Here is a 12,370-nt window from a genome sequence, read left to right as displayed (position 1 = left end):
ATTCAGACACAGGATGGTCACCTTGCAAACCAAACAAATGCAAAACTGGCAGCTATCTGCAAGTTGCCAGGTATTTTTTTTTTTCTGTGTCGCATTAATTTTTTTTTTCCCCTGTCAGCCTTTGGGGCCAAAGAACCCAGGTTCAGCTGTGGGTCCAGTGGCTGCACACCAGCCTAGAGTGATCAAAGCTGAGGCAGAATTTCCACGACCTGAGTTCAAGCCCTGTGCTTAACAAAATAAAAAGAAATAAATAAGTACATACATTGATACATTAAAAATATTTAAAATATTATGAGGCTACTTGTCTTGGAATTCATGCCCTTTTATCTGCCAGACCTGGGATTTGAACTCAGGCTCTGGGTAAATATGCAGCACTGTGGGGGATGGGGAAGTTCACCTTGCTGGAAGACAAAAGTCAGGCCTGTTCCTAGGGCCTGAATTTGAGTCCTAACACTCTAAAGAATAATATGCATATACATTTTAATACATGATTTATATTTACATACACATTTACTGCATATTGTGATTAGTGTACTTATTCACTTTATTTGTTTTTTATTTATTTCTTATGTATTTAGTGAGTATGATTACACATATACCATTTTTTGCATCTTTTTACATAAGACATAGATTTGCCTATGTACTCTACATCATTCCTGAGACCATTTCCTTTCACCAAAAAGGAAAACAAGTGTGACAATTGGCTTTTCCACCAGTATTAAGTTTTTGGCAGTTCTGTGACTTGATCTCAGGGCCTAGCAGACCCACTTCAGGAATGGTTAAATGTTAGCATACCAGTCTGATGCAAGTGAAGTTGGTAGGCAAATTTGAGGACCTGAGATCAAGCCCTAGGAATGGCCAATATGTAAACAGATAGATGTTTAGATTGCAGTGTGTGTGTGTGTGTGTGTGTGTGTGTGTGTGTGTGTGCGCATGTGTGTGTATTTACATATGTATATACATCTATAAATATAAAAAGAGAGAGACAGATAGACTTTTACATAGATTCTAGTGTGTAACCCTATATAAAGAGTTATGTCTATAGCTTATATTTATATATTCCATTACTACCAATTATTTGGTCTAAAATTATGCCTCCATTAATTAATCACAGTAGAACACTTAATAAAGAATTAATCAATGACCTATATTTATTGCATACAACCTTATACTAGAATGACTATCTAATTAGTCATTCAGTTAGTACATTTCAAACATTCTGTTAGTGTTCCTATACATAGGAACAAGTTTCCTAGGATCTTCAGCCGTGTATAGGTGGCAGTGCTAGGATCGAACTCAGGGCTTAGGTGTCTGGGTTAGACTCAGGCTTCACTGACAGGCCCCAGCCTTCATCCATGCAAGCTCACGTAAATTTTCAAGCTGAGTCATTGAGACCCAGGAGGGTCACAGTACAAAGGAAACAAAGGTAAAACTATTGTGTAAAACTTCCTGTTTTTCTCCTCCTCCATTTTTGTTGGTTGGATGTACTTTTGCCAGTGCTGAGAGTTGAACTCTGGTCCTAGGATCCCTAGATCATTTGTGGGTGTAAAAGCTGCACCCCAGCCTATGGTAATCATGGTTTAAGACAAAATAAAATGGTTCGTTGAGCAAAAGGAGCTTAGGGAAAATGTCTAAGCTCACAGTTCAAGCCTCAGTACCTGCCACAAAAAAGAGCCATTAATTCCATGTGTCTGTGTATGTATGAATGTATTTGTATCAGTGAACATCAAGAGTTTTTATGAAGAAAGCTACCCAGCTAGGAAATTTGCTTTGAATAGAATGATTTCATAGCATAGAGAGTGCTTTCAAGACAGTGCATGTTCCGGGATTACCCTCACTGTTCCCAGGGTAGCATGAGGGGTTCTTCATACCTCAGGCTGCTGGAGGAAGTCTGCCTCATTTTTAGAACAGGCAGACAAAAAGCCTCACTCCTATAGAGCTGTGTAACAAGCAATTCATCTGGGCCATTTAGTGAGGATGAATGTGGGCATGCTCTGAAGATCAGGAGAAAAAGGCCTCTTTGTACCCCAAGCTATCTCTCTCCCCAGTGCTCTCTTTTGACAGGAAGCCTTCATTTGTGCCACCTCCCGTGGCAGGCCAAGTTCCCTACACTCATCCTGTCTTTGTAAGACTATGTTTCTGTTTTGAAACAAACTACTACCATTAATTCAAGAGTCCTTCTGGAAGACAATTAGGGAGCTGAACCTAATGAAATAATTCATTATTGGCAACGGTGCCTATGTGTGTGTGTGTGTGTGTGTGTGTGTGTGTGTGTGTGTGTGTGTGTGTGTGCTTGCACGTGCACGTGCGCACTAATGCACGCGTGTATACACCAGTCCTGGTGCTTGAATTCAGGACCTTATCACTGTACCTCAGTTTCTCCTGTACAAGGACAGCACTCTACCACTTGAGCCACAGTGCCACTTCAGGGATGTGGAACTTTTCTATGGATGTGGTACTGATGATTCAATCCCAGGGTTTCACACATGCAAAGCATTCTAACCCTAAGAAAAATTCCCTGCAGTCCATTTCAGGTTTCTTTCTTTCTTTTCTTGTAAGTTGGAGGAGTTGAAGTCTGGGTCTGGGTGCTGTCTATGATCTTTTCAGATCAAGTCTAGTGCTCTTCCACCTGAGCTACAGTGCCCCTTCAGGCTTTCTGGTGGTTTATTGGAGATAACCATCTCAAGGAATTTCCTGCCCAAGCTGGCTTTGCACCATGATCTGAGATAGCTTTGAAACGAGACTTTCAACTTCCTGAGCAGGCAGGATGATAGACCTCAGCTAAAGACACCTAAGCCATGACAATTTGCTTCAAGGGGGTTCGTGGCTCTGCATTATAGAATGTTAGCCATGAGCCCAAGAATAAATTCAGCACCTAGGCTGAAAGTTCAGCACCTAGTTCAAAGTTCATGATGGAGAAAACTAAACCAAAACAATTGCCTACAGGAGACAAGTCACTAGAGCATAGTATATACATAAATTTGGCCCTGCCTTGGGGACATATGTGAGCCTCAACTTTCTCATCTGCACAATCATCTTACTTGTGTAGCTCTTATAAGGACCAGACAAAAGTAAACAACTCATGAAGGACTCAGCACATAGCACCCTGTGAAGGACTCAGCACACAGTACCCCATGAATGACCCAGCACCTCAGGAAGGACTCATCACCTAGCTGTATCCCATAAACTGTCATTAGATTTAGGGTACTTTAATCAGTATTAACAGTCTTTCAGATACACATCACAAACCACACAAATTTACATCTAACGGTTTAGAGGGGTGTTTTTGTGGGGAGGGTCATCAGCCTTGGGGATTGCACTCATAGGTTGGAGGTACTGTCCTAAGATATTTTCCTCAAGGCTAGAGCTCTACCACTTTGAGGCACAGCTCAGAGTCTCCCAGACTTCCTGCCAGGGCTGAGTTTTCAACCTACCAGTGTCTGATCTCATTTCCCACGCAGCAAGGGGTGAGCCAGCAGCATCTGGTTCTATGGTTGACCTCTGGCTAAGTCAGGTTAGATGGCAGCCATCAGCTTCAGACCCCCAGCTTGCTCTGTGATGAGGTATTTGAAATCCTGACTTTCTATACTTGCAGTCAGAACATTCTAATTTGTTTTTGGTGCCAGTCCTGGGACTTGAGTAAGGGTCTAGACACAGTCCTTAAGCTTTCATGCTCAACACCAGTGCACTACTGCTTGAGTGACAGCAGTACGTCCAGCATATTCTGTGCATATGATAGTGTGGAATCGAACCCAGGGCTTCATACATACTAGGCGAGCACTCTACAACTGAGCCCCAGGAATGACAAGTGTAGAAATAGATATGTAGATTGTTACACACACACACACACACACACACACACACATATATATATACATATATATACACATATAGAAATATATATATATGTAAGTATGTATGTATAAAATGAGACAGAAATGTCTGTATATTAGTTAATTGTATATTCTATATTACTACCAATTATCGATAAATTATTCCTTCCTTTTTTTAAGTATTATGGTTGAATACATAACAAAGTATTAACTGAAAATTAGTCAATGTACTATAATTATTGTGTATAATTTTATAATATAATCCTATACTAACTACTAATATAATTGTTACTTTGTAACATTCCATTTGTAAGGATATATATCAGAATGCGTTTCTTAGAATCTACTGCCATTCATAGGTGGCAGTCCTGGGATTCGCACACGGGGCCTAGGTTGCTGATTTTGGCTATGCCTTCCCTAAGAGTCCACTAAACTTCAGCAGTGCAAGGTCATGTACACTTTCTGTGCCCTGTCATTTAGAGGATTGTTGCAATGCAAAGAAAAACAATGTAAAACTGCCTTCTGGGACTTCCCAGTTTTATGCTTCTCCTTTATTTCCCTCTCTTTTTCTTTTTTTTTTTTTCAGTTTTGGGGCCAGAACTATGGGTCTGGGTGCTGTCCCTCAACTCTTCAACTCAAGGCTATCGCTCTACCACTTGAGCCATAGCACTACTTCCATTTTTTCTGCTTATGTGGTGCTGAAGAATCGAACCCAGGGCCTTATGTATGCAAGGCAAGCCGTCTATTACTGAGCCACCTTCCCAGCACTTCTCCTTTTTTTTTTTTTTTTTTGCCAGTCCCAAGGTTTGAACTTGGGTCCTAGGATCTCAGGATGGGCTGTGGTTCCTGAGGCTTCACACCAGCCTAGGATGATCGAAGCTGAGACAGAGTTGCCATGAGCTGAGTTCAAGCCCCAGGCATGGCCAAAATAAAATTAAGGCCCTGGCTTGGAATTTTCACCACTTTTCTGGCAGGCCTGGGATTTGAACTCAGGGTTTGGGTAACTCTGTGGCACTGTGGGGGAGAGGAAGTTCACAATCGTTGAAGACAAGATTTTCAGCCTAGTTCCTAGGGCCCAAATACAAGCCCCAGCATTGAAAAAAATAATATCCATATATGAGATCTATTTACATACATGGGTTTAATCCTTATGACATTTATTACCCTTATTTTTTTATTTTATTTAGTATTAGTATATATATAGCATCTATTTCATTTATTACATCTTATCACATGGATCTATTTGCATATGGATTATAAATCTTACTGAGAGCAGGACTTTCACAGAAAAGGAAAAAAACATGTCTCAAAATTGGCTTCTAATTCCACATATAAAATTTTCGCCATGCTGGGATTTGAATTTACAGCCCACAATGCCCAATTCATGAAAGGGTCAGTTGTAGAAAAAAAGGCTTTGGCAAACTGAGGTGCCAGTCAGTTCTGAGGACCTGGGAACAAGCCATAGTAGTGATTGATAGATATAGATAGATATAAATATAGATATAGATAGATAGATGTATAGTTTGCAATATATATGAGAGAGAGAATGTGAAGATATTAAATTATATATATATATTATGAATTATTAATAAATTATGCCTCCATTTAATGAAGTATTATGGTTGAATACTTATTAAAGTATTAATGTAAAAGTAGTCAGTATTCTTTAATTGGGAGAATCATACCATGGTGCTAGAATGGAAGACATAATCCACTAATTTTTGTGTGGCATTCTATAAGAAAATCATGAACCAGCTGCAAATTTAATTGTTACTTTTATAACATTCCTTTAAGCATTCACATGAATAGGAAAGATTTTCTCCAGATCTCCTTCCATTTGTAGGTGGCAGTCCTGGCAGTCAACTCTAGGCCTGGGTAGTTTACTTCTAAATGCAAACCATTAGAATGACACTGTGAAGATTTCAGTTCATCACAATGAAAAAAAAAGAACAAGAAGAAAAGAAAGGCAGGTGTCAGAGGCTCCTGCCTGTAATCCTCGCTCTTCAGGAGTCTGAGAGGTAGAGAATGCCTGTTTGAATTCAGCTTGGAAAGGAAAGTCCACAGCACTCTTATTTCTGAGGGATCACAGGAATAAAAAAATTGCCATGAATGGGGCTGTGGCTCAAAGAAAGAGTGCTACCCTTGAGCAAAAGAAGCTCAGGGACAGTGCCTGGGCTCATGATACAGCCCCCAGACATGCCAAACAAACAAACAAAAAACAAGTAACTCCATGTCTCCCCAGGCATGTATCATGCATTTCTATCGGTGAAGGTCCAGAGTCCCTATAATGAAAGGCACTCAACTAGGAAATTTGCTTTGAATAGAATGATTTCATAGCACAGACAGTCTTTTCAAGACAGTGCATGTTCCGGGGCTTCCCTCACTGTTCCCAGGGTAGCCTGAGGTTTTCTCTTCACCCCAGGCTGCTGGAGAAACTCTGTCTCATTGTTGGAACAGGCAGAAAAAAAGCTTGACTCCTGTACAGCTGTGTAACAAACAATTCATCCGGGGCAATTAGTGAGGATGAGTGTGGGCAGGCTTTGAAGGCCAAGAGAAAAAGACCTCTTTGTACCCCAATCTATCTCTCTCTCCAGTGCTCTGTTTTGACAGGAAACCTTCAGTTGTGCCACCTTCTGTGGAAGGCCAAGTTCTCTGCACTCATCCTGTCTTTTTTAGACTATGTTTCAGTGTTGAAATAAACTGCTACAATTAATTCAATGGTCCTTCTGTCAGACAATAAGGGATCTGAACCTAATAAAATGATTCATTATCGGCAATGGTGCCTTACTAGGTTTCTGGAAGTTTGCAAAATCTAAGCACATGGGTAATAGAACAATGCTTCCTGTCATTTAGGGCTGGTGAAGCTCATCAGGTTTTGAAACCTTTGACCTCTCCTAGTTGGGTCCTGGGTGGCTAGGTTTGTGGTTGAACAAAGGGCCTGGGTGCTGACCATGAGATGAGAACAGAAGCTCAGTGTTTTACCATTTGGTGTCACAGCTTCATTTCTGGTATCTGTGGTGTGTGTGTGTGTGTGTGTGTGTGTGTGTGTGTGTGTGTGTGTGTTCATGTATGTGTGTGCATACACTTGTCCTGGAGCTTGAACTCAGGACCTGAGCAGTGTATCTAAGTTTCTCCTGTTCAAAGATAGCACTCTATCACTTGAGCCACAGAGCTACTTCAGGCTTTTTTCTAGTGATGTGGTACTAAGGAATCCAATCCAGGGATTCATACATGCAAAGCACTCTACTCCTCAGACACATTCCCAGCAGTCCACTTCAGGTTTTTTCTTTCTTTTCTTGGAAATTGGAGGAGTTGAAATCTAGTCCTGGGTGCTGTCCTTGAACTCTTCAGCTAAAGCCAAGCACTCTACCACTTGAGCTACAGCACACCTGCAGATTTTTGGTAGGTCACTGGAGAGAAGCCTCTCAAGGATTTTGCTGCCCACCCTGGCTTCAGGCTGTGATCCTCAGCTCTCAGGCTCTTGAGTAGCCAGGATGACAGGCGTGAGTCGCAGGAACCCAGTTTCCACTTCAAGTTTCTAAGTAGTGAATAGGAGATAATAGTCTCATGGGAACCTTTGTGTCTGGGATAATTTGGAACTGAGATTGTTACATCTCAGCTTGCTGAGTAGACAGGATGACATACGTCAGCTACAGACACCTAGACTGTTACACTCCTTTGCAAGGGGTCCTTGGTTCCACATGGTAAGATGCTAGCCATGAGCCCAACAGGGAAGGGTCAGTGGCTAGGCCTTGAGTTCAAGGTCCACGACTGAGAAAAATAAACCAAAACAATTGTCTGCAGGAGACAACTCAATAGAGTTAGGTACATACATCCTTTTGGCCCTGACATGGGGATATCTGAGCCCTAAGTTTCTCATCTGCACAATCATCTGACTTGTGGAGCTCTTACAAGGACCAGATGAAAGAATGTACCCCGTGAAGGACTTAGCACACAACACCTCATGAAGGACTCATCACATAGCTGTATCCCACACGCTGTCATTAGAATTAGGGTGCTTCCATTAGTATCACCATTCTTTCATAAACACATCACAAACTACACAAAGTTCACATCTAATGATTTAGAGGGGTGGGTTTTATTGGGTAGGTAGAGTCAGCCATGGGGATTGCACTGAAAGGTTGGGGATACTGTCCTAAGACCTTTTGATCAAAGCTAGAACTCTACCACTTTGAGCCACAGCTCAGAGTTTCACAGATTTCTTGCCAGCACTGGGTTTTAAACCCACCAGTGTCAGATCTCAGTCCCCCAGGATCTTGGATGATGGGGTGAGTGAGCCAGCAGCATCTGGTTCTGTGGATCTGAGTTGCAGCAGTTTACCTCTGGCTAAGTCAGGTTAGATGGCAGCTGTCAGCACCAGATTCCCGGCTTGCTCTGTGATGAAGTATTTGCAGTCCTATCCTTATATAGTTGCAGTCAGAACATTCTATCTTTTTTGGTGCCATTCCTGGATCTTGAGTAAGAGTCTAGACACAGTCCCTAAGCTTTTATGATCAAAGCTAGTGCTCAGCTGGTTGAGCAACAGCATGACTTCTGGATTTTTCTGTGCATGTGGCAATGAGGAATCAAACCCAGGGCTTTATACGTATTAGGCGAGCACTCTAATACTGAGTCCCAGTAGTAACAAGTGTATAAACAGATAAATGTGTAGATTGGTAGATAGATAGATAGATATATAGACAGACAAACAGACAGACAGATAGATGCATGAAACAAGAGAGAGATGTCTGTATACTATGAAAATTCATACATGATATTGCTACCGATTATTGGCAATGAAATTACGCCTTCCCTTTTTAAGTATCATGATTACATACAAAGTATTAACTGAAAATTAGTCATGGTAGTATAAATGTTGTGTATAATTTTATAATATAATCAAACACTAACTACTTATTTAGTTGTTACTTTTATAACATTCTATTTGTATGGATGTACTTGAGAATTTGGTTTCTTAGAATCTCTGCCATTCATTAGTGGCAATCCCAGGATTCGACCTCCACACCTAAGTTGCCAGTTTCGGCTATGGCTTCCTTAATAGTCCACCAAACATCAGCAATACAAGGTCATGTACTCTTTCTTTGCATTGTCATTTACATCCAGGATGGTCACAATACAAAGGAAACTAAAGTAAAACCATCTTCTTGAACTTGTCAGTTTTATGCTTCTTTTTTTTTTGCCAGCCCCAAATTTTGAACTTAGGTCCTAGGATCCAAGAGTTGGCTGTGGCAGAGGTATCAAGACCTGAGAGCAAGCCCTGTGCTCGGCTAATAATAATAATAATAATAATAATAGTAATTCCATGGTTTGGAATTTGCACTATTTTTCTGGCAGGCCTTGTATTTGAACTCAGGGTCTGGATAACTTTGTGGCACTGTGGATGAAGGGGAAAGGCCCACCATCCTTGAAGACAAGAAATTCAGACCAGTTCCCAGGGCCTGAAATGAAACACCAGCACTGGAAAAAGTAATATTAATATATGAGATCTATTTACATACATGCATATTATGTTTATTACCCTTATTTATTTAGTATTATTACACATAAAACAGTTCTTTTATTACATCATATCACATAGGATATATTTGCATATGGATTATACATCATACTGAGACACAGGACTTTCACAGAAAAGGAAAAAAAGGTGTCAAAATTGGCTTCTTACTACACGAATAAATTTTTGGACATGCTGGGATTTCAACTTATGTCCTACAATGGCCATAAATGGGGTCACAGTCTTAGCACACCAGCCTCTAGCAAACTGAGCTGCCAGAAAGTTCTGAGGACCTGTGATCAAGCCACAGGAGTACACAATATAGATAGATAGATAAATTGGTGTGTAGATATATACATACATACATATATATATATGAAGAGAGAGAGGGAATTTGAGGATATTAGGTAATATATATAAAACCAATTATTAGTTAGCAAATTATGCTTCCATTTAATGAAGTATCATGTTTGAATACTTATAAAAGCCTTGATTAAAAATTAGTCAATATCCTTCCATTAGGGGAATCATACCATGGTGCTAGAATGGAAGATATAAATCCAATAATTTTTATGTGGCATTCTAAAATAGAATCATGAATTAATTGCAAATTTAATTATTACTTTTATAACATTCCATTAGCATTCACATTAATAGGAATGAGTTTGTCAGGATCACCTTCAATTTGTGGGTGGCAGTCTTGGCATTCGAACTCTAGGCTTGGGTAGTTTACTTATAACGCAAACCATTGGAATGACAGCATGAAGATTTCAGATTGTTATGATTACAAAAAAGAACAAGAAGAAAAGAAACCCAGGATCCAGGGGCTCCTGCCTGTAATCCTAACTCATCAGGAGGCTGAGATATAGAGAATGCCAATTTGAATTCAACCGGGACAGGAAAGTCCAAGACATTCTTATTTCTAAGAGATCACAGGAAAAAAACAAACAAACATGAATTGGGCTGTGGCTCAAGGGCTGAGCACTACCTTTGAGCAAAGGAGCTCACGGACAGGGTCTAGTCTCATAGTACAAACCCGGAACTGTCCATCCCCCCCCCAAAAAAAAGAGGCAATAACTCCATGTCTCTGTGTATGGATGGATGATGGATGGATGATGGGCATTCAGCAGGTTGCCCATGCCCAGCCGTCCAACCTGGGGAAGCTGGGACAAGACTTGCATTGTACTAAGTCTGAGCTGGCAGCTTGAACATAGTATCCTTTTCTACCATTTAATAACTGAAGCCCGATGGGACACCTAGCAGCAAGCCACTTCCTCCAGGGAGACCACAGTACCTATACTGTAGGAGTTGACAAAGTTTCTGGCTCCATATTCTCTATCTTTCTGTAGAATGTGAGACTAGACCTCTGGGGCATGGATATCATTCATTTATCATTCCTCATTGCTGAGTCACAGGCTGGTCCCAAATCAGGGCAAAGACATGAAATAGTCAGCAATATCTATGCCGAAAGGGGTATGCCAATCTCACCCTCATAATTCCTGTTAGAAGTGAGTCTTGATCTGTGATTGTGGCTTAGTGGTAGAGTGCTTACCTAGCGTGCACTAAGCCCTGGGTTTGATTGCTCAGTAGCACACAAACAGAAAAAGCCAAAAGTGGGACTGTGGCTTAAGTGATAGAGTGCTAGCCTTGAGCAAAAGAAGCTCAGAAACATGTCCAGAACCTGAGTTCAAGCCCAAAGACTGGCAAAAAAAAGTGAGCCTGGTGAGACATATTCTTCTAGGACTCAGAGGAAGACCGAGGTTATAGGTAAGAGGTAGGGTAGATGGCAGGTGCTGATGGCTCCCCCCTGTAAGCTACTCAGGGGGCTGAGATATGAGGATCCCAATTGCAAGCAAGAAAGCCTATATGAGACACTTTTCTCCAATTAAACATCCAAAAACCAGAAGTAGAGCTGTGGCCCAAGTAGTAGAGTGCTAGCATTGAGCACGAAAGCTCAAGGATAGGATAGCATCCAGGCCATGAATTCAAACCCCAGGACTGGTACACCCATGCAGACACACACACACTCACACACACACACACACCAAGATAGAACATTTGCCAGTCAGCCTGCAAAAGTGTCATCTCTAGCAACTCAATATTAAAAAAAAAAAGGGAGAAGGGAAGAAAAGACTTGCTCCACGAGGTGATATAACCAGGGCAAAATTCCACAGGAGTTCTAAGATTTGGATTCAGGACAGAGGGTCATCAGGCAGAAGGTCCAACATAGGCAAAGGTCCTGAGGTGTGTGTAGAGCAGATGGTATGGGTGGGATAAAGGTTCTGTGGCTTCAGACAAGTCTGGGAGGACATTCAAGGTTGGGTGAAGGTTTGTACTTGAGTCACAGGTAGGGTACATGGTCGGGTCCCAGAATAGGGCCCAGGGGGAAGATTAGCTTGCTTTTTACCAGGTACCCCAGCCATTTCCTGTGGCTGGAAGCTTATTTTTCACAACTCTTGACCCTCAGACCTCCTTTGCATGGAGGAGTCAAGGCAAACACACGGAATAAAGCTTGCTTAAGAAAAGCTTCTAGCCCAAAGCCACCAGTGGCTCAACCCCTGTAAATCCTAGCTACTCAGGAGACTGAGATGAGATAGAGATCGTGGGTCAAGCCAGCTCAGGGGAGGAAAGTTAGTGAGAGTCCTCTTGCTAATTAACTACCAAAAGCCAGAAATGGAGCTGTGGCTCAAATGGTAGAGTGCTAACCGTGAGGGAAAATGTTAAGAGACCAGAGTCCAAGCCCTGAGTTCAAGCCTGTGTACTGGCACAGATATAATACAGAAAAGCTTTCAGGAGCTCCTAGTCTATTGGGGGTGAAAGGCTAGATCAGCTGGGCACCGGTGGCTCACACTTGTCCTCCTAGATCCTCAGGAGGCTGAGATATAAGGACCACGGTTCAAAGCCAGCCCAAGCAGGATTCCGGGAGACTCTAATCTCCAAGGAACCTCAAGAAAACTGGAAGTGGCTCTGTAGCTCAAGTGGTAAGCTAAAGAGCTTGGGGACAGAGCGCAGGCCCAGAGTT

The sequence above is a fragment of the Dipodomys spectabilis genome, unplaced genomic scaffold (assembly GCF_019054845.1).
Source record: "Dipodomys spectabilis isolate Male_0828 unplaced genomic scaffold, ASM1905484v1 ptg000040l, whole genome shotgun sequence".
NCBI lineage: Eukaryota > Metazoa > Chordata > Mammalia > Rodentia > Heteromyidae > Dipodomys > Dipodomys spectabilis.
The sequence above is the reverse complement of the archived record's forward strand: the minus strand, read 5'-3'. Positions refer to the sequence as shown.